Genomic DNA, 23361 nt, shown 5'->3' with positions numbered 1-23361 from the left:
GTCCCAGCAGACAAACAGCGAAGGTAATTATGTTCGTATTATTTGTTTAAGCACCATGGAAGCATGTTAATTACTACAAACAGGAAACATAAAACTCCTTAACATCACGAATATATATTATTGTGTAGTAAGTACTGGCAATAACTGGACTTAAAGCAAACAGTATATTTTACCCAGAGTCTCTCTCTCTCTCTCTCTCTCTCTCTCTCTCTCTCTCTCTCTCTCTCTCTCTCTCATCACATATATATGTCAAGTAACTAATACTGCTGTGTGACTTTTTTTTTCTCAATTCAGTTCTCACAGAGGTCCCCCTCCCCGAGTCATGTCAGCTACAACGTGGACGGTGAGGCCTCCACCTCCATGGCATCTTCCCACACCAGTAAGGGAAAAAGGCGCAAGGTTGTGGGGGAGGAGACACACGAGCTGCTGGCAAAGGTAAATATAAGTTATTTTAGACATGCTTTTCCTATTAAGTGGAACGATCACATTGCAGTCAATAGCAAAATAAGAAAAAAAAAGTCTTAAATAATGCTATAAAAGTATACGGAAAGTCATTGTCCTTACGCAAAATAATGTTTTAATTTAGAGAGAGAGAAATGCCACGCTTCTCTTGAATATTGAGGCTTAGAGCAGTTGCGCTTAAAAAAAAAAAAAAAAAACTTTTGGGGAAATTAAACTGTAACTATATTTATATTTACAATAATTGCCTTTTCAGTTACAACTACAATTTCAAAATAAATTACGATTACAATTACTCCCACCCTCCCTGCTCATTTCCTTCTGGTTTGAAGGGAGACCGTGTAAATTAACGTAAGACTAATTTATTTTCAGCTGCAATTACAAATCCTTAGAAGTCTGTATACTAATGTAATTTCCTTCGTTGCAGCTGCTGAGCCGGGCTGACTAAGTGACCGACCTCAAGCAACGGGTCCGTGACCTGACTCAGTCTACTGATCCCTTCCACAAGAAAATTGACGCGTGGGTCTCTTATTTTGCGGCTGAGCTCCACGACTTTAAGCCTCAGGTGTGGAACCGTTTTGTGTCTGCAGCCACACAGCTGTTGCACAAATACAAACAAGAGAACGACGCACTTGACCTCGGACCACCCGCTGCCACTACTGAGGTACAGCCTTCATCTCACCCACCTAAGGTCGCAACCGCTACTACTACTGCTGTGTCACTACCACCCGCTGTGTAAGCCTGGCAAGACCGAACATCCCACCTGTTCCTCAACATCAGCAGCAACTATGGGCTTCTCAGTCGCCTGCGTATGGGCGTCCGTCCACTCCCATAGCAGCAACATTAGCAGGCAATCCACCTACCCCGGGGGCATACCTGAACCTTTCTGGCATGCAGTTCTTCAACACAAGCGGGGCAAACCTGAACACCAGCGGAATCGCTACACCACCACATGACGCAAACTTCATGAACCCCACACCACCAATACGTACTTCAACACCAAGACCAACCAGTCAGAATCAAGAATATTGATGTGTATATCTATACCTCCCATAACATGTAATATTTTCTAGGAAAACAAAACATTAATAAGACAGTGTAATTAAGGTTTTCTCAATAAATCATTAAAGTCTATAAAATACAATAGAAGCATATTTTCATATCCGGTATATATATATATATATATATATATATATATATATATATATATATATATCTATATATATATATATATATATATATATATATATATATATAAAATCCTCTGAATTCTCTACTCACACTTTAATTTTTAATAACAAGAAAATATATACTTACTTCATTCAAATCTTATCCTCCTGCCAAGGGACACTTCCTGCAGGTGAACAAACATAACCCCTCAGGTAACTGCGAAGTGCCTTGCCAGGTGTGTTTGCAGTGTTCCTTGTGAGTGGTTCAAGGCTGGTAAGGACGTCGCCATCACGCCACGCTCCAGGAGTTACTGCGTGAGATTGTGGGTCCTCCTCATCCATGAGTGTGTCATGATGTGAACGGTATCTGACCCTCATGAGGTTGTGCAGAGTGCAGCATGCCAGAACAACCGACTCAACTCGACAGGGATGGAGGGGAATAGTCGTCAGCAGGCATCTGAATCTAAAATAAATAAATAAATAAATAAATAAATAAATAAAATCTGTGATAGGCTTCCAGGAAGTATGTAGCATTTGTAAACATATAACTATGAAACGATGTACTTCATAAATATAGATATTACTTTCAAACTTGTTACAGAAACAATTATCAACAAAGGAAAGCTTCAAATAGTATCCATACAGTATTTACTAGATGCATTAATAGCGTGTAGGCAATATAAAATTTCAGTGTGTTTTGGAGAAATGGAAATCATACTGGCGAGGTTGATGGGAAATAACAGTGAAATCTCTAGATGTTTATGGAAAGAATTACCTGCTGGCCATGATCCCGAACGCGTTTTCAATAATGCGCCGTGCCCTGGAGAGTCGATAGTTGAAGATGCGCTCTGGTCTTCCAAGGTTGCGACTGGGAAGGGTTTCATCATCCATTCCCTCAGCGGAAAGGCATCATCACCAACCAGGAAAAAGGGGATAGGTTTGTCGTCGCCAGGTAGAGGTTCAGGAGCAGGCAGTCCAATGGTGTTCTTCTCCAATGCCTCTCTGAGCGTCGTAGCAGAAAATATCCCCCCATCAGAGGAGCAGCCAGTGGCACCAACATCGCAGAATAAAAACTTGTAGTCTGCATCTGCAACTGCCATTAACACAATAGAGTGGAAGCCTTTATAATTGTAATAACGTGATCCTCCATTTGGGGGGCATCTGATAGCGATATGCTTTCCGTCCAGAGCACCCACTGTGTGATGGAAATGCCACCTTTTACTAAACAATGAGGCAACTTTCTTCCACTCATCTGGCGTCTTGGGGCATGACAAAACCTCATGTTTGTATTCTTGAAAGATGGCTTCGCAGGTCTCTGGGATAATGAGGGAGATAGTATTATGGGCGACTCGGAATCCATACTGAAGGCTCTTGTAGCTTTCTCCAGTGGCCAGGTACCGTAAAGTTATTGCGAGCCTCAATCCAGGGGACAAGGATTTTCTCCAAAAAGTGTCCTGCTTCTCAATGTGGGGCCCAACCCTATCCAAGAGCTCCTTGAACATGTTGGGTTCCATGCGTATGAAATTTTTGAAGGAGCTAGCGTCCTCCACTTGCAGTTCTTGAAGTAACTGTTCGAAATGCCCGAATTGAGCACGCCGCAACAACCATGGCCTACTCCATCTTCTCCTTTGGCGCCGCTTTCTTTGCTGCAACTTCTCCAATAATAAGGCTGCAATAGCAGCATCAAGATTAAAGGAAACACCTTCAAGTTCCACTTCTAGTTGAAGTATCTCCAATTTTCGGTTTATGGTTGCCATTGTTGGTGAAGATTGAAGGTAATGACGCTGGGGCTATTGCTTGTGACTATCTGGAGAATGTTCACTCTCCCCACCCTCTTTATATAGCACAGGTAGGGAGTTTTCACCTCTGTGGGTCGAACAAATGCGTAGCAAACTCTTGTAAACTCGCAGCAACTCGTAACGACTCATAGCAACTCGTGCTACTCGTGATAAATCGTCTAAACACAAGAAATTTCAGTTTAACTCGTAGGGACTCGTACTAACTCGTGTAAGCACTCGTAAAAGTTCGTAGCTATGCGTACTGAGTCTTAGCAAACTCGCATCAACTCGTACAAGTGCGACCGTTAAAATTTTGAATTTTCAAATAATTCGTAGTGACTCGTACAGATTCGTGAAGGCATTCGTAATAACTCGTAACTATGCGCACCTACTCTCAGCTGGTGGGGGTGTTATTGGCGTCTTGTTGGCTTGCCGACTGTCTGGGACATTCGGCCAATTAGTTGCCAGCATGTCGTGCTACCCTAGAGTCGTGGGTAGTCGTGGCCCAGAGTCGGCACAGTGTGAGCAGGGCTTTAAGCCCCGTTCACACTGTGCCGACTCTGGGCCACAACAACCCACGACTCTAGGGTACACCTAGTGTTGATGTGAAAGGGTTGGGCATATCTTGAAAAAGGTTTTGAGACCGTTGCCGAATGCTGCGCCGACGTCGTGACGGGAGTCTGGAGTCGTGAGGGTTAACGCAAAAAAGTATTCCATGCTAAACTTTCACGACAAGAGTCGCAAGAGTCTGGACCAACCGTCACTTCCGGTTGAGGTCTGAGGGAGGTCGGGGACAATCGTCAAGACTGTCGTCAACAGTCTTGGCTTGTCTTGATACAGTCGTGACGACTGTATGGGCCATTTTTCAATTTTTACCGTTTCCTATCGGCACAGTCGTCTGTGCCGACTACTTCAGAATGCTGAGGGACTGTCGTGACGACAGTCTTCGCCTAATGAAGGACGTTCGTGACGACTGTCGGCTCAGAAATATTGGCTAACACTGCCGCCATCAAGAAATTAATACTTTTATTTTGCAATCACAATCACAATTTCTAGGCATGGTTTCGTTTCGCTGACACAAATTTGGGAGCCGCACAGCACTCACGCACTCCTGCTGCTTCGATCTCTCTTGTGTTGAATGACACAACTAGGGTTGCCACCCTGAGGTCAGAAAAATGTGGAATGCAACATCCCACTCTCCAATACGGAATGGATCCATATTTAAATGAACAGCTGGCAACCATAAAATTTCTCAAGCATGCAGTGAGTGACAAGCTACTGACAACCGTAACACGCTGCTGGTGGAGGCAAGAGGGAGTGGGGGGGGGGGGACGTTACGTCGCGTATTTTACATGTATTTTAGGACGAACCTTTTGCAAATTTTACGGGCTGGTTTTGTGATTAACCGAAAAATGCGCTCACTACAATTTTAAGATATTGAATTTTATCTGCTTGACCATTCAGATAACAAAATACCGTGCTGAACAAATGTCGTTCCGTATTGGTTCAAAACGGAACGATACATTTCATTCTCGAACAGAGCGATTCCGTATTTTAAGGAACGACAAGGCTGCCGCCAAGACAGTTGCCAAGACAGTTGCGAAGACTGTCAGGAGGACCGTCGACCAACTCCTTGGCAACTGTCGGCCAGCTAGTCGGCCAACCAGTTGACAGACAATCTGGAAGACTGTCGTCAAGACCGTTTGCGACTGTCGGCCAATCGGTCGACAGATTCGTGGTTGTCGTAGACATGGCGCCATTTCAAAAATTGACCGTTGAGACTTGTCTTGAGACTAGTTGGCAGCATGTCGCAGGTATTCTGCCAGCTAGTTGGCCGAAAGTCCTAGACAGTCGGCAATCATGGTAGCCGACGCCAAGACGCCAAAAAATTCTTGGAGCGTGGGAACCGACTTGTCAAATGCAGAATTAAGTCGCTGGGTTGTCGTGGCCCAGAGTCGGCACAGTGTGAAAGAGGCTTTAGCATGGAATACTTTTTTACGCTAACCCTCACGACTCAAGACTCCTGTCACGACGTCGGCGCAGCATTCGGCAGCAGTCTCAAGACCTCTTTCAAGACATGCCCAACCCTTTCACATCAACATCCAAGACTTCGTGTACTCTAGAGTCGTGGGTTGTCGTGGCCCAGAGTCGGCACAGTGTGAACGGGGCTTTACGAGGACGGACAAGGTCCTGTATGTGGACAGTATCTGTGCGGGGGAGAAGAACTGGCAGAGACGATAAAGAACGCCTAACCTCGAGGAAGCTGATTTAGTCAAAGAAGAGATATGAAGTTTCCAGTAAAGATTTTGAGTTAAGGATAGACCGAGTGTTTAGTATAGAGGAAGGTGACAGGTGAATGCTCTCGAAGAATAGAGGATAGGGTTTTGGAACATTGTGTCGAGTCGATAGGTGGAGATACTGAGTTTTTGAGGCTTTAAAGTACACGAAGTTCGCTTTGCCTCAATCGGAAATCAGAGCAAGGTCGGAGTTCAAGAGTTCAGCAGCCTCCAGCCCTGGAATCACGTAATTCCTGTGGAGATCGAAGGTCTTCTGTTAAATGATGATGACTAATACAGAGTAGAGTCATCAGCATATGAGTGAATAAGACAGTTTGTTATTGAAAGATCATCAACAAACAATAGAAAGAGAGTGGGAGATTGGACAAAGCCCTGTACGTGGGACACCACTGTCGATAGGTTTAGGGGACTTAGTATAACTACGCAAACATTTCCATGATCATTTTATGTAATGTAACAACAAAACAGCTAAGAGTGGATGGAGCAAGGCTATCAACAAAGGGTGAGCTCCCCTTTCAAATGGGAAATGAAGTGTCACCCGGAAAGGCGATTGAGCTGAATCTTAAGAGTTGTAAGAGGGGTGAATTTTAGGCCATACTTATATGGAACTCATTTTTCTGCCTAAGAAAAACATTGCACATATGTCTTAAAGTGAGCGTCTCATGTCATTATTTTTTTGAGATTTTTTTTTTCATATTTTTCGCGATTCATCAACTTAAAGGCCTAAAAAAAGGAAGAAAAAGCTATTCTGCTCATGATTTTTCTTTATAATCCACTTTTAAAAGCCGAGGTGCACGTGACTAGACATTCAATTTTGATGCTAAGAGCAAGAGATTGAAATATTATGGGTATTTGTTGTTTTTTCGTCTGTCTGTTCGATTTCTTTTAGTTTGATTTAGTCAACCTTCTCATAAGAGCATCCTCTGTCAAGGTGGAAATGAGAAAACGTAGATTTTCAACTACAGACTCCTTTAGACTCTTGTCTGCACGCAGGCTCAGCTGATGACTGGGATGTTTCGTTTTTATCGGTCGTACAATTGGTAGAGAGGTTAGCACAGGGGGAGGGGGAAGCTAAGAATCTGGATCTATATCTGGATTAATTATGCGCAGGGCACCTTTTCAGGTGCATAACACGCATATTTGTATTGGCTGCAGCGCCAGATAGAGCTACCATTGGGCTCTGGTGCTGCAAGTAATTACTATAATAGTTACAAACACTATTTGTTTTGAAAATCTTACTTTACACAGATCATGCACGGGCGGCCGGGCCCCCTATGAGGCCGGGCCCTGGTGCAGAGATACCAACTCTCCCCTCTCAGGCTCTGGTTGGCTTTTGAGGGACGAGGTCGCCGAGTGTGCAGGGGCAGGAAGTGAATCAAGTGTAATTGTTAGTTTTGGTGTGTTGTGATGACAAGTGAGTGTATATTTGTTTTCTGGATGAGTATTGTACCGCAGTCTAAAATATGTTGAGGAGGCTGTTTCAGTTACGTATGGTGCGTGGAAAGTATGAGTGCTTGTATGCGTCAGTGTTTGTGTGGTATATTTGGTATTTATGGATGTGTGTTTTACTAGTACGTTGACTGTTTGCGTTGTGTAAGTATGTATGTGGATCAATGTCAATGTGAGTGTTATTCTGTGTGCTTGTCTGCGTATGTGAAGAGGTTCCATGTTTATCTATTGTTTGATCCGTGTTGTGAAATACCGTAGTATTTCAATTTTAATGTCAGTCTTTTGTGCGGGACTTTGTCGAAGGGTTTGGCAGAATCTAAAACAATAGTGTCAACTTTTCCTTATTATGAAATTTAAGATAAAGAATTTTAAGTATTCTGTTTTTAATTTATAAAAAAAAAGTGTACCCCTTATTTTAAATATATAAAAATAAAAATAAAAACAAAAAAAATCTCAAATTCTGGAATAAGAACATTATTTACAATAGGTTGAATTTCAAGGGTAATCAAAGTGGAACTGCCTTATGTTCCATACTAAAAAGTAGTAGGCTTATACGTTAACATGTGATTCAATGGAGTGAGATTGAGATGGAGATGTGATGAAAAGGGTTAATGTGGCAGAAAAGGTTAAGACACGCTGGGAGAGGTTAATCATCAGAAAGTATTTGAAAGGCTGGACAAGATGGGAAGATTGTATCACACACTTACACTCGAGTATTATTGATGTCACGATATTAAGTAAGCTTATGCCAAAATTTGTTGGAGTTGAGGCACGTCACGGTGTGTGTGTGTGTGTGTGTGTGTGTGTGTGTTTAGGTGTCTACTTGTTTGTATTTACCTGCTTGTAGTTTACAGTGCCTGAGCCAAGCTCGGAAAGTCCCATCTCCACATCCACCGTTATATAATTTTCCTTTTAACTGATGGACACACTCTGCCTCAACAGTTTCTTAATTTAAGGTCCATGCACGTACCGTACGTGGATTTCTTAACTGGAAGGGGACAAGCCCCATAAAAAAACTGAGCAATGCCTCCAAGCAGAACAACAACTAACATATTCTTGAAGGTAGTTTGATGGTTGGTTCGTGTGGCATCACAAGATGGCATGAATAACTTCCATCTTTTTCATACTCCTATGGCAGAACTATTGTTGTTGACTCGTTGACAATTAGAGGAATAATTAAAGCAATAAATCCAACAAGAAATAAAAAACAATTGTCACGCGGTTAAGCGAATAAACAGGGGGGTGAGCTCAAGAGGCGAAAATAACCAACAAGGTTTGATCCTTGTTTTTTCTTTTTCACGTGTTCACCTAGAGCGCCGATAGGCTTTCTTCAGGGTCCTGGTGGAAGGCCCAAGCCTGTCATGGCCCAGGCAATTTTTATAGTGGCGCCATACACATTTCATCTTCATATTTTTCAGCAGAGTTATTTATTCTGATACTCTTGAAGGAATTCAGCAACATGAAGCTCCATTTTACGGGTTAGGAATTTCCCTCGAGAGTCAGTGTTCATCTTCCAATCTTTTCTCAAAATAGCTTGAGTATTCTTTGGTGTAGAGGGCGATTACGAATAAATTTCACGACTTGAACACATACATAATGTTCTTGAGATAAGGTAAGAAGGCCATTGTCACCAAAATGTGGCAGCGGAAAACCCGGTACTTCACTATGATATTTGGCAATCATGCCTTTAATTTAGCAGCGAAAGCAAGAGTTTTTCCAAATCAAGGTTGGGACGACATCCGTGCAGACCGACCCTACATTGTCCTTCCTACTGATACCTTTCAGATAAAAAATGAAGTGAATGACATACGACTAAAATATACAAAATATGAGGGTACAAAATTATGAAAATGCATTAATATATTTCATCATACATTTACTAAGAATAGATATATTGTGACGCTATATGTGGCATCTTTCTTATGAGATGATATCTATCCTGCTGCTCTGCAAAGAGCAGAAGTTGTTTCCAGCACACCTGAAATAGATTAAATAGAACACCAAAGGGTACTAATACCCCAGGATAAGAGACACACTTAGTGAGAAAGATGGGACACTTCTTCTACCGAAAGTGGCATGTGATTGGCTGCTGCTCATGGGCACCACTGCTTTCAGTGTCGAACTTGCTGCTGAAGGAAATATATGTCATTGCAAGAAGTTATGTTGGCATTTGCTGTGCACTATTATGGAGTATCATCCGTGTTTAGCAACAATGATAGAGCAAGATATGGCTTCACACTTTGTAGAATATTCGTGAGCCACCAAGACCACAGGAATGGAAAATAACACTTCAAGGGAAAAATGTCGACCCAACGATAAGAAATGGTCTCGTTTTATGTATAATACACCTGTTTCACACCCAGCTCTGATCATTGAAAACTGGTGCATCCCAGAGGTGACAGTGTTCTGAGGGATGTTTGTCTCGCCGTTTAGAGGCTTTTTATAAGCCTCTTTTTTTCTAAGCTTATTAGTTTGTCCTTTTTTATATGTATATGCATATCTTTTTGTCAAAGGAACTAAACTAAATATTTATGATGATGAATTTATATTTTCCACTAGCTTGACGCTCATAATCTCCGTTGATATAAAGAAAACCTGTCATATTTACCTTTCAATGGATTTGTCACTCAAAAGGCTTCAAGGAAGATAACACTCGCATATTATCCATCATTAGCTTGGTGTCGCTACTCTAAAGAAAGACGGTTGCGACGGGGTTGCAGTGCTGGTGATTTTCGGAGTGGTAATGATGGCGGAAGTGGCGGTGGTAACGGTAAAGGTGTCAGTTTCAAGTTCTTTTCATTTATTTTTAATGTCGGTGCTGGCGGCAGAGGTTTCTTTTTCGCGGGACGAGAGAATTGCTCCAACACGTAGCACTTATTAGCTTCATATAACAATGACATTATTTCCGCCTTTCCACTTCAGCCGGTAGAGATTTGACTTTATTCCCATACTCCGCTGCTCAATAATCACTTAGCATATGTACTATTTTATGTTGACCTCAGGCGTATCACTGTATGTGTGTGTGTGTGTGTGTGTGTGTGTGTGTGTGTGTGTGTGTATTGTGAAGTAAAGTATTTGGTGATTGATAAGACATTTTGCGTCTCTGCTTCGTAATGGGAGGTGCAACTAATAAGTATTTGATGCGACTATCGATCTATGTTTATATATATATATATATATATATATATATATATATATATATATATATATATATATATATATATATATATATATATATATATATATATATATATATATATATATATATATATATATATGTGTGTGTGTGTGTGTGTGTGTAACTTCATGCTTTCCTGTGGCAACAGTACAAAGTCGCATTATCCGTGCTCACACAACAATTTAGCAACATCAGCAAAGTCTTTCCTGTAACACAAAAACAAAATAAAGGCATTTACATAGCTTTGTGTGTTTGTGGGGAAGATAGAAAAGGGGGGTCGTACTGGAAGCTGGAGGTAGAGGTTAGGGTTTGAGGCGGGAGTAAAGATTGGATGATAATGGGGATAGCGGGTGGGGTCGGAAGATGGGGATGAGGATTGGGTAGAGGACTGGGGTAGGAGGTTGCGCCATGGGTTGAGGTTAGGGATATATGCTTGGGGTGGAGTTAGGTTTATAGTTGGGGATGTTGGGGTGTAAGTTAGAATTGGGTGACGGGGATAGAGGACGGGAGTCTGGGAAGTTAAAGGGCTTGCGGCTCGGGGTTAGAGGTGTAGTGTCGGGGGTAATGAGTGGAGGTTGGGGTGCGTGGTGGAGGATGGGGATTTAAAAGTCGGAATGTAGGGGTTGGGATCTGGTTGTCAGGTTGAGATTAGAGGTTGTGGGTTCCGTTGTCGTGTTCCTGCCTGCCCCATATTCCTGGCTATCCTCCAGCGAACTGTGCAAACTCAGAAACGTATGTAAACAAACAGACTTTTGATTAACAGCGCTGTTCTCACGCATCCCCCGTCAGCATGGCTTTGGTCACTTTGCCCCCCCCAGCCCCCCGCATAAACCAAATTTGCCCTCTAACTCCCCAAAAAAGATCTGCCAAAATTACGGGTCTGCATGCATATGTACATCAAGACATTTTTGTTTTTGGAAAATAGCACGATGCTATTTCCCGAAATTTTTCTCATGAATCACTGCATGAAAGCTATTTATTAGCCCTTTCATTTACTTATTACAAAATAGAGCGCTGTACTGGATTCATTTATGTTTTTCCTATGAAAGAATAAAGCAATATGCTCTCCCGCGTGCTGGAAAACACTGGGAGGACAGCCATCTTCACGCAACCAGCTGCGTACACGGATCCGTATTCATAGCGATCCGCCTTTTTGTTTGTAAACAAAACAGACCGCCAGAAATAGGAGGGCAGCCAGAAACGCGACATCGGGTAAACGATGGGGGTTATGTAGATTAGGGTTTGGAGGAAAGGGTGGTGGTTTCCGGTGTTTTTGGTGTAAAGATAAGATATTTATGTCACAATGTTATACATTACTGCATACTAGTGAAAATCTTTGTGGCTACAGGCTCCAGAAGAGTAAAAATACTGTGTATAGTATAGTATACAGTATGATATAGTATAGTATGGCATACATAAAAAATAACTGCACGCCTCCTCCTCCCGCGGCCTCGCCACAGGACTGTCTACACAAGTTCATCCCTTTAATATCCATATCCCTTACGCACGAGTTAACCAGCATCTTCACTCTTTCATCCCTCACGCAGGTAAACTCTGGAACAATCTTCCTTCATCTATATTTCCTCCAGCCTACGACTTGAACTCTTTCAAGAGGAGGGTATCAGGACACCTCTCCTCCCGAAATTGACCTATCTTTCGGCCACTCCTCAGAACTTTTTTTTTAATAGGAGCAGTGATAGCGGGCTTTTTTTATTATTATTTCCTTATTTTGCCCTTGAGCTGTTTCCTCTACTGTAAAAAAAAAATAATAATAATTCCCTGGAAAAAAACATGGTTGAAAAGCACAATGCTGCTGGGAACAAAATATATTTTTTTTTAATAACGATCTGTGCGGGGAAGAACTGGCGGAGACGATACAAAACGCCCAACCTTAAGGAAGCTGATTTAGTGAGATAGGAGATGTGAAGTTTCCAGTTGAGATTTTGAGCTAAGGATAGACCGAGGATATTTAGTGTTGGAGAAGGTGACACCTGAGTGTCATCGAAGAATAGGGGATTGGTGTTTGGAAGATTGTGTCGAGTTGATAGGTGGAGAAATTGGGTTTTTGTGGCATTGAAGGACACAAGGTTCCTTTTACCCCAATCGGAAATAAAAGTAAGGTCTGAGGTTAAGCGCTCTGCAGCCTCCAGTCTGGAGTCTTGTAATGCCTGTTGAGAGTGTCTTCTGTTGAAAAAAGTTAAATAATGCAGAGTGGAGTCGTCAGTGTATGAGTAGATACGACAGTTTCTTATGGAAAAAAGATCACTGATGAATATCAGGAAGAGAGTGGGTGATAGGACAGAGCCCTGTGAAACACCACTGTTGGTAGGTTTAGGGGAAGAACAGTGACCGTCTACCACAGCAGAGAGAGAACGGCCGGAAAGGAAACTAGAGATAAAGGAACAGAGAATGATAGAAACCGTAAGAGGGCAGTTTAGAGAGCAAAGACTTGTGTCAGACCCTATCGAAAGCTTTTGACATGTCCAGCGCAACTGAGAATGTTGCACCGACACGGCTAAGAGAGGATGACCAAGAGTCAGTTAAAAGAAGAAGATCGCCAGTAGAACGCCCCTTGCGGAACCCATACTGGCGATCAGATAGAAGGTCAGAAGCGGAAAGGTGCTTTTGAATATTCCGGTTAAGGATTGATTCAAAAGCTTTAGATAGACAGGAAAGTAAAGCTATAGGGCGGTAGTTTGGAGGATTAGAGCGGTCACCCTTCTTAGGCACAGTCTGTATGAAGGCGTACTTCCAGCAGGAAGGAAAGGTAGATGTTGACAAGCAGAGACGAAAGAGTTTGACCAGGCAGGGTGTCAGCACGGATGCGCAGTTTTTAAGGACAATAGGAGGCACTCCATCAGGTCCATACGCCTTCTGAGAGTTGGGGCCAGAGAGGGCATAGAAATCATTCTTAAGAATCTTAATAAGAGGCATAAAGGAGTCAGAGGGGGAATAAGTAGGAGGAATACGCCCAGAATCGTCCAGAGTGGAGTTGTTACAGAAAGTTCAGCCTTTGAGATAGATGAGACGGTGGTGCTGCCGTCAGGGTTAAGGAGAGGAGGGAAAGATGAAGAAGTGAAATTGGAAAATATGTTTTGGGCTAGATGCCTGAAGTCCCGGGAAGAATTATAAAAAGCAAGGTTTTGACATTTTCTATTAATAAAGAAGGTTTTGGTAAGTCGAAGAGTAGATTTGGCACGATTCTGGGCAGAAATGTAAAGATTATGGTTAGCAGGAGTGCGAAGGCTCTGGTACTGTTTGTGAGCTGCCTCTCTATTTTTGATAGCACGAGAGAAAGCGTGATTAAGCCAAGGCTTTTTAACATGAGGAGTAGAGAAAGTACGTAGAATGTATGCCTCCATTCCAGAGACAATCACCTCTGTGATGCGCTGGGCACAGACAGAGGGGTGTCCCTCCTTGAAGCAGTAGTCATTCCACGGGAAATCGGAAAAGTACATCCTCAGGTCCTCCCACCGAACTGAACCAAAATGCCAGAAGCATCGCCTCTTCGGTGGGTTCAGAGGGTGTACAGGAGCGATAGGACAGGAAACAGAAATGAGGTCGTGATCGGAGGAGCCCAACGGAGTAAGTAGAAGGGTTAGAGATAAAGAAGAGGTCTAGTATGTTGGGCCTGTTTCCAAGACGGTCGGGAATACGTGTAGGGTACTGAACCAACTGCTATAGATAGTTGAGGAAAGCAAAGTTGAGGATGAAAGTCAAAGCTGGTGGTGAACATTGAAATTTCCTAAGATGGAGGTTTCAGCGAAGGGAGAGTGGGTCAAGATGTGCTTCACTTTAGAGTTCAAGTAGTCAAAGAATTTTACATAGTTAGTAGAGTTAGGTGAGAGATACACAGCACAGATGTATTTAGTAATAGAATGACAATGAAGTCTTAGCTAGATGGTGGAAAACTCTGAAGAGTCAAGGTCGTAGGCACGAGAGCAAGTAATGTCTTTGCGCACGTAGGCGCAACATCCAGCTTTGGATTGAAATTTAGGATATAGATAGTAGGAGGGATCAGAGTAGAGAATGCTGTCAATAACCTCAGAAACCTGTGTTTCGGTGAGGAAAGAAAAGAAGGTGATTTTCGAGGAGGAGCGATGGTGTTTCACAGAATGAAAATTAGAACGAAGACCGCGAATGTTGCAGAAGTTAAAAAGAAAAAAAAAAAAAAAGTTGGAAGAGGTATCAAGACACCTCTTGGTTCGTAGGCCGAAAGTGGTGTCCGCCCTGGGGCATTTGTGGTCCCCCCCTCCCCTTGACGGGGACCTGAGGCTGCATTATTATACGCCATTTTGAAATTTGAATAATTTTGGGAAATGGTGTGTGTTGCGTGGCTGTAGTGTGGTATGGAAAGTAAGAGGATTTTTCTTTACAGAGCATGCTGAATTACTCTCTGGTGTAGATGATACAATAGGGAAACGGAGAGTGAGGACACAAGAAGGGTCTTTGGAGGGCTTCAGCACCCTCCTCGCTTCCCGTATATACCTCACCGGGAGTGGCTTGCGCCCGTTTCGGCAGGTGTCTTCCTACTGCAGTCATCATTGAATATCTTTCCTGTAATTACTGTATCATCGGCATATTTAATAAGGGTACAATTGTCAAAAACACTCCTACATTCATTTGTGTACAGACCGAATAGTATAGGGGGCAACAAACACCTCTGAGGCGCGCCTGTGTTGAGTTTGTGTGAGTTTGGGGCTGAGATCGGGGTTAGGAGTTAGAAAACAACCATGCTTGTGTTTATGCGCGCGCGCGCGCGCGTGTGTGTGTGTGAGAGTGTGTGTGTGTGTGTGTGTGTGTGTGTGTGTGTGTGTGTGTGTGTGTTCTAGTCATGTATCGGGATGTCCGCATCCGCATCCGAATCCTCGGAACATCCGCATATTTCACATCCGCATCGGCATCCACAGTTCTGATAAATGAAACATCTGTATCCGCATCCGCATCCGCATTTGTGATGAAGTAAATATCCGCATCCGCATCCGCACCACACACAAACAGGATGTGGCGGATATATTCTACTCATGACAGAGTCACAGACTCAGAGTGTAAACTATACTGTACAGAGCTTGCGGAGTTGAAGAAAATGAATAAATGCATGTTTACTTAATTATCTCCTAAAATTATACCAAGTATTCATTTTGGCGGTGCAGCCGGTGTTGCAAGAAATACCTCCTCGCAGAAATAAGTCGCATATACATGTGGGGTGGGTCCACGGAGAGCGCAGCCCCCCCTGGTTAGAAGGGGGGTCGAGGGGGGCGAATCCCTCCCGTTAGCTGTCAGGTCGTAAAGTTCGGTTGGAGTAGTTTAAATATGCTCCCCCACCCTAAAGCCTCTGAGGAGCGGCGCCGACAGACGAGGCTACGCTTTCTAGACTATTATCCCCTATTTTCAACAATAAATAGTCCTTGAATTGGATTTTGAAAGCGTTTCCATTATTTTTGAACGTCTGTAGAAAAGATATATGGAAAGCTAGTGATGCTTCATTAGGTAGGTAATGAAATACTGCCACGGTACTAAAACGAATCTTTATAGTCCTCTTGCTGAGGGGGGGCCCTGTGTGCACTTGTAGGTCCCCTAAGTTACTCAAAAGTTTGATGTAAGAGACCACTTCAGGAGTAAAAAAAACTTGGGTAGACATGCTGGATCATGGCAGCAACTTGAGAAATCATTATTTTATATATACTCCTAATACACCTGCCGAGGGCAAAATAATAGACCATTATATGACATCTAACACATGTACAAAGATGATCTAAGTGTCTATACATAGGTTTTTGGGCAATGAGAATATGGTATTTCATGTTTAAATAGTCCAAGTGCAGCAGCCATCTTGGATTTTCAAAAATGCTGCAAAAATGTGAAAAAAAAACATCGTATGCCACAGCAAAACTATAGCTGCCGTCAACTTGGTAGGGCTTTTGAGTAACTTATACAATGCTGTAAACACGCCATTGTTATACCTATATTAAAAAAAAGGCTCTAAATTTGTTATTGGTAATTACAGACCAATTTCATTGCTAACTATATTCTCTAATTTTTTTTTTAATTAATGAAAAAGTACTTAACAAATTATATTGAAGCTAAATCTATCCTTAAAGCTGAACAATTTGGTTTCCGCCAAGGCTTAAGCACCTTTGATGCCTTGAACACTTTTACTGAGAAAATTTACTCTAGTTTGGATTCACATTATACTCTCTGTTAAGCATTTACGTTGATTTATCGAAAGCCTTTGATACCGTCAGACATGATATATTATTACAAAAAAATAAATCATTATGGGATACGAGGTATTATACTTGACTGGTTCAAAGATTACCTAACCAAAAGAACCCAATCTACTAAATTTATTCAGCAGAGTTCTAAACCTTTAACTATCAACTATGGAGTTCCACAAGGCAGTGTGTTAGGTCCAATATTATTCCTTCTTTACATAAATGATCTTCCCAACATATTTTTCAATCTCAAAACAATTTTATTTGCTGATGACTCCACCTTGTACATCACTGACGCTGAACCTACTGATATGATTCACACAGTAAACAATGACCTGGATAACTTTGATAAAGGGTGCCTAAGCAACAGACTGACAGTTAATTTGAGCAAGACATGTTACATGCTTTTTACCAACAAAACTATAAAAACATTACCACCTATAATTTATCAAAATAACATAATAAAAAAAGTCACTCAACAAAAACTTCTAGGTATAACAATAGATGACTCATTAACATTTAAACCACATATAACAGAACTCTGCATCAAAATATCAAGAATAGTTTCTCTCTTATACCAAGTGAAAGATCTTATGCCCAAGCATGTGCTCAGAATCCTCTACAACGCTCATATCCTTCCTCATCTTCTACACTGTACTCCTGTCTGGTGTAACACATACCCCACACGCCTTATGCCCTTATTCAAATTACAAAAAAAGATCGTAAGAATTATTCCAAACTGTGGCTTTTTTTTTATCACACCCAAGGACTTTTTAAAGAGGAAAGCATATTATTATTTTTTTACATAAATCAAATTCATATTGCAATCTACATGTACAAGTTCATTCATAGTGGCAATGTAACATCTCGTCCACAACACAACTACCCCACCCACACACGAGGAGATCTCCGTACACCTTTACATACTCTGTCACTGTCATCACTCATTGTGCTACTCTGGACCGACACTTTGGAATTTAGTTCCTGACCACATAAAACATTACCCACACTAAGCTCATTAAAAAAAAAAAGCACATAATAGTACAGTACTGCTTATACATACACACTTCCATTTTGCCCTTACTTTTTCCCTCTTTATGTCCTTTTTGATTAACCATGTAATAATACTCCAGATTATTATTATTATTATTATTATTATTATTATTATTATTATTATTATTATTATTATTACTATTATAATTTTATTATAATTATTATTATTATCATTATTATTATTATTATTATTATTATTATTATTATTATTATTATTATTATTACTATTATCATATTTTTTTCTGGTGAAAATGTTTCATAAAACCTATGTTTTTATGTATATGTATGTATCTACTATATAACTCCTTCATACATACGTGCCTAGGCACTAGGCACTGGGTTTGTTGGGGAGCTTCTGGCTTTCCTTCGGTATTTGCTTGTTTTACGGTACACGTTACATTGTTACATATATTTAAGCATATTAAAGTGTTTCAAGTGTTTCAAGTATCTCTCTCTCTCTCTCTCTCTCTCCTGTATGAAGTGAATATATTTTTTTTAGATAAAAACATAGCATATTTAGTTGTGATGCATGGACTCATAGTCTAATAACAATAACAGTATATATTACTAAACCTTTAAAAAAATCGGACATCAAGAATTATCTAATAGATAAGTTAATAAAATAATGGAAGCGAGAGGGAGGATGAAAATAACAACGCAGGACAAAATGGCGGGAAGACCGTCTGACTTGACTCAGCAATTGGAATGTCCAACCGGTACTGGAGGTAAAATGGTACCGTTAAGGTTCCGAGACTTTAACGGAACCGCTGTGCCGAGTGGTATCGAAACTACTCGACACTGGTGAGTGCCGAGTGGTCTCGAAACTACTTGACACTGGTCAGTACCGAGTAGAATCGATTCTACTCGGTACTGACGAGTGCCGAGTAGAATCATTACTACTCGGTACTGACCGGTGCCGAGTAGAATCATTACTACTCGGTACTGACCAGTGCCGAGTAGCATCGAGACCATTCGGTACTGCGGTTCCGTGAAAGTATCGGGAGACAAACGGTACCATTACCACTAGTGCCGCTTATTGACACGATCGCCATGCGGCGTAGGGACAAGTTAAGCTTTGCTGTGCTGAATCACTGGCCGTCTTCTCGCCATTTTGTCCTGCTTTATGTTTCTATCCTCCCTCCCGTCTCCAATATTTTATTAACATGTGTATTGGATAATTCTTCATGTCCGATTCTTTTTTTTAAAGGTTTGCTAACAAATACTGTTAGTTATTAGATTATGAGTGCATCCATAATAACTATTTGTTTTTTGTTTTTTCGAAAAAAAAAAATCACTTCATCCAGGAGAGAGAGAGAGAGAGAGAGAGAGAGAGAGAGAGAGAGAGAGAGAGAGAGAGAGAGAGAGAGAGTTTTCTTTACAGAAAATTTAATCAGGAATTTAATATGATAAAAATACTACTCCTTTCGGTACCGGTGCTAGTACCGCCATTAACGGTACCTGAGTTTTCGGTACCGGTACTATCGGTACTCAAATTAACGGTCCTGGGCCAGGATTCACTAACGAGTTACGACGTTCGTAAGTCACAAAAAATGTCTTAAGGCAACTTTCGGCTGCTTTGGGCTATTCACTAAACAGTTACGACACTTCCGGCACCGTAACTTTACGGCAGCTCCAGGCATGGCGTAAGATATCGCGACCCGTACGTAGGGCAGATTTTCTCCACAACACAAGGAGGAATGAAGAAGAAGAGGAAGACCCGCTGCCAAAATAATGAACAAAACGTCACCGTGCTATCAAAACATTGCTTTATAAGGACGTGTCAACCGTATATAATACCATTCACTGAATTAGTAGTGACTGAACTCCTACACTACTGAATCAAATATCCTGCCGTAAACACTCGTGATAATATATATGGAGGGCTTGAAATGCTCGCAGGAGATCCACCAGGGGGTAATCTGGGTACTCATACATGCTCGGTGAATAATTTAGTCTTAATTTGTAGTTTGTAATACCTTAGACCACTAGCACAACCAAGGATGGGCCGGGCCCCACCCGTTTACCGTTGATGAGGTTTCAGGTCCTGCACCCCAAAGTTTCTCTTGTCTTTTCTCTGCCCTCCAATCTCCTGAACATATTTCTGGGTGTCCCTTTGCCATTGTTTAGCAGATTTTAGCGACCTATTTTAGAGACACAAACTATTCATTACTGCAAATTATCATGTCTTTTTTTTGTGGAGTTAGTTATCACCAGGAAGCAATTATGAAAGTACTAGAGTTGATTTGGTGAGTCTCATACTTGGGTTGACAGTTTACTCTCCTCTGTAACGATAGGCTACTATCCCCAGCGGCAATTATAGGTTACAATTTTAGCAGAGTTAGGTTACCATCCACTAGGTTAAAATGAGTCTGTTAGTTTGTAAATAGATTTGGGAGTGAAGACGGCTGGACAATATATGCCGCAGTGCTTGTTATAGTGAATTCTGGGGTAAATTTGCTGTAGCACTTTCATAGCTGAATTATTGTGGTAATAAACAGAGCCCCATTAAAAAGCATCATAACATATCACAGGAAATAAGTAATATGCATCTCAAATAGACTGCTCCTGCTAAGCAATTACCCATTCTTTGCAACATGCATCGTATGTTTGTTGGATATTTTGGTAATTGAGTCATCCCATGGCTCATTCTTGTCTCAATGATATTTACTGTATTAAGGTATTACATTTACTATTTAGTATGCTAGTTTTACTGGGTGTTATAGATGATGTGTCTAGTAAGGGTAGGGTGAAGTTGGGGGCATACGCATAGCTGTGTGTGGCCTCGGTGCTCATCTCCATCACATGGTAACCTATTGCTGGTAAATTAGCAACCTAGCAACACCCGTCAAGGTTTGATTCATCACCCAGTTTTATTCCCACTCATAGTTTAATAGCTACTATAATTGAAAAAGTATTTTATGATTTTAGGTTGAGGCAAAATATTTATATATATTGATATTTATTTCATGTTAAGTGAAAAATATATAATTACTTCATTTTCTACTTATAGCACAACATTAAAACCAGAAAATAAAGGTTCTTTGTCCATAGACTATAAAAAAAATCTTTCTCACCTTGAAATTCAAGTTATTTTTTGGGTATTGACAAGAAAATAATGTTTCTGTTTTTAACTCAAATATGCACTTTTTTATTTATGTAACCTAACCTTACTAAAGTACTGACTCATATGTTGCTGGCACAAGTTGAGAACATAATGAAAAAGTGGGCATTGATATATACATTATTAAATATTTAAATGTGTTAAATAGTGTACTGGCAATAAAATACAGGAAATCATCGAGCAAATTGGTGTATGGGTGTGTTTCGTTAAGAACTCGGTAGAGTTCTTCAAAGACAATGGCACTGCCCACTGTCAAAACACATTCCACTATACCTAGAAAATTTCCACGGTGACTGTTGGCTCTCAAGATATAGCTGGAAGCCAGACTCTTTCTCGAGTCATCAGAGTTTTGAGAGAAGTCTTGGGCTTTCCAGGATGTGACACACACACACACTCACATACACACAAACACACAATTATATACTTTGAGAGTAAGAGTAGTAAGTTGGGGGATACGTAGTAGCAGCGCATGGCCTCGGTGCTCATCTCCGTAACATTGGCCCTGAGACTGTGGTGAAGGGAGCCCCATTACCCTGGACACAGGGCCAGTGTGATATCTGGGTTACCACAGATTACCTTCCCCAGATTTCCCCAGGTATCCATTTATCGACCAGCCCAAGAGGGAGGATGAACAGCTGGGTGAGCTGCACGCAGACTGCCTGGGCCGGGATTCGAACCCGGGCCTGCGGAGTAGAAGCCAGGCACGCTAACCAGTAGACCACGGAGGCGTATAACTTTGAGAGTGACACAGGCTAAATGGACTTAATTATATTGCTTTTGAAAGTCACTTAATCTGACTTCATATATATAATAACAACTTCTTTACTAATATAATTAAAGAAAGAACTGCTGGTATACATGAACACAATCACAACTTAAATTGTAAAAAAAGGGGAGAAATTATCTGACTAAAAATTAACTGCTGGACAATATGGCTGAGCTTATTATACACTTAATAAAATGTAAAGCATATAGCACTGTGGTGTGTACTATTTGGAGTAATTATTCACAGCTTGCTGTTAAACATCTTTTTATATGTTATTTCCGACAGAAAACAATTAAATAAATTGCAAATACAAAACATGTTTGAAGAAATCAAGAGACCTTTAGTGATGCATAAGAAATACAGAATTTCATGCCCTGCAATATTCAACAAAGTCCTGTAAAGGTCCAGCTATTGCAGTCATTCTGGTTGAGACGATTCAAGGAAATCTACACATTTTTGCAAACTATCCATTAATATATGCTTGGTCTTGCTTCTTCAGAATCTTTTATCTTGTGTCCATCTTGTGTCTCCTGCCTGGAAGTTTAAGGGTCCGACGCTGCACCACTGCTGGGACATATGGGCTGCTAGGTGTTGTAGCACCCACTACACTTACAGGTTACACTCAGTCTCCTATAAAAGGAAAATTATTTGCTTGGTTATCATAACCAGGATCATAAGAGAGAGAGAGAGAGAGAGAGAGAGAGAGAGAGAGAGAGAGAGAGAGAGAGAGAGAGAGAGAGAGAGGTTAAAGTGACTGGCTAGTAGTTAAAGGTTAAGAATGAAGTAGAAAGTTTACATAGTTAATAAACTTAATCTGTGGAAATGAAGAAAAAAGAAAATACAATATTTTCAAAGAAGTTGTTGTATTATGTTAAAACACTGTCGCACTATTATAATGCAATAACACAGTAAAGCTTTATATGTTGAGATAAACTAACTTCCTATTAAAACATAGATACTTTAAATTCACAATTATAAGAATTTAAAGTATCTATGTTTTAATAGGAAGTTAGTTTATCTCAAGCACTATGAAAGAGCTTTTTACTTATTGTTATTGCATTTATAGTAGTGCGACAGTGTTTTAAGCCATAATACAGCGAGCTGCTCTTTGGAAAGTATGCCGTTTTATCTACTTCCCAATATCTGAGCAGCTGACAATGTCTGAGCTCCACTCCTAATCCTAGCCACATTGCTGGGCAGTGCCCTGGTGGCAAATCTTAATGACTGATATGTTTGCTAAGCTCTGCAGCTCAGTAAATGGCCTCACCTCTATGAAAATACTGAAATGACACCACGTACTGAAGTGTGTGTGCACCCATATCCCTTCCCCTCTCCATGGTGAGATAACTTGGTGCATGCAAGTATATTACACTTTTACCTACAGAGGAGGTCAAAACAGGGTAATGAGACTGATCATGGACAACTTGGAGGACAAAGGCATGGCTAAAAACTGACAGAAAGGCACGTTTATAACGTTACCTAAAGGATACCTTCATGCAGGTTAACAAAAATGTTTCACTCAGTAGCACGTTTTAGCAACAATATACCGTTGACTCTCCACATGACAAGTGATTGGCTTACCTGAACTTCCTCACTTCATCTCCGTACTCCCGGTGGGGCAGACAACATCGTCTGCCTCTGTCACGGGCCACATGCTGCACTGGTGTTGAGGTTCCTGTGATTGGCTACTGTCTCTAAAGTACGTATGTATCGAGCGCTGCCATTGGTTGAACGAAATATGTCAACATCACACTACGCCGTCTGTCGGCGGGAGTGAAACAGCGTTAAGGCAGGAAAATCTAAACATGGCGGACTTAAGATTTTTAGAATCGCAAGATACGACATTCTTATTTCCGCCATATTGGATCCACTTAAG

General features: G+C 41.2%; 1 protein-coding gene across 1 annotated transcript in view; it reads right to left on the bottom strand.

Annotated features, from left to right (window-relative positions):
* Positions 1–385: 385 nt before the first annotated feature.
* The window catches only part of LOC126984281 (putative nuclease HARBI1), an 86143-nt gene continuing 63167 nt past the window's right edge, over positions 386–23361 (bottom strand). Inside the window, exon 3 of the mRNA XM_050837916.1 lies at positions 386–426. The gene's annotated coding sequence lies outside the window, so the exon portion shown is untranslated. The remainder of the gene's footprint in view (positions 427–23361) is intronic.

Source organism: Eriocheir sinensis, chromosome 5 (assembly GCF_024679095.1).
Source record: "Eriocheir sinensis breed Jianghai 21 chromosome 5, ASM2467909v1, whole genome shotgun sequence".
In the NCBI taxonomy this organism is placed as follows: Eukaryota; Metazoa; Arthropoda; class Malacostraca; order Decapoda; family Varunidae; genus Eriocheir; species Eriocheir sinensis.
This window is presented reverse-complemented; position numbering and strand designations above follow the sequence as displayed.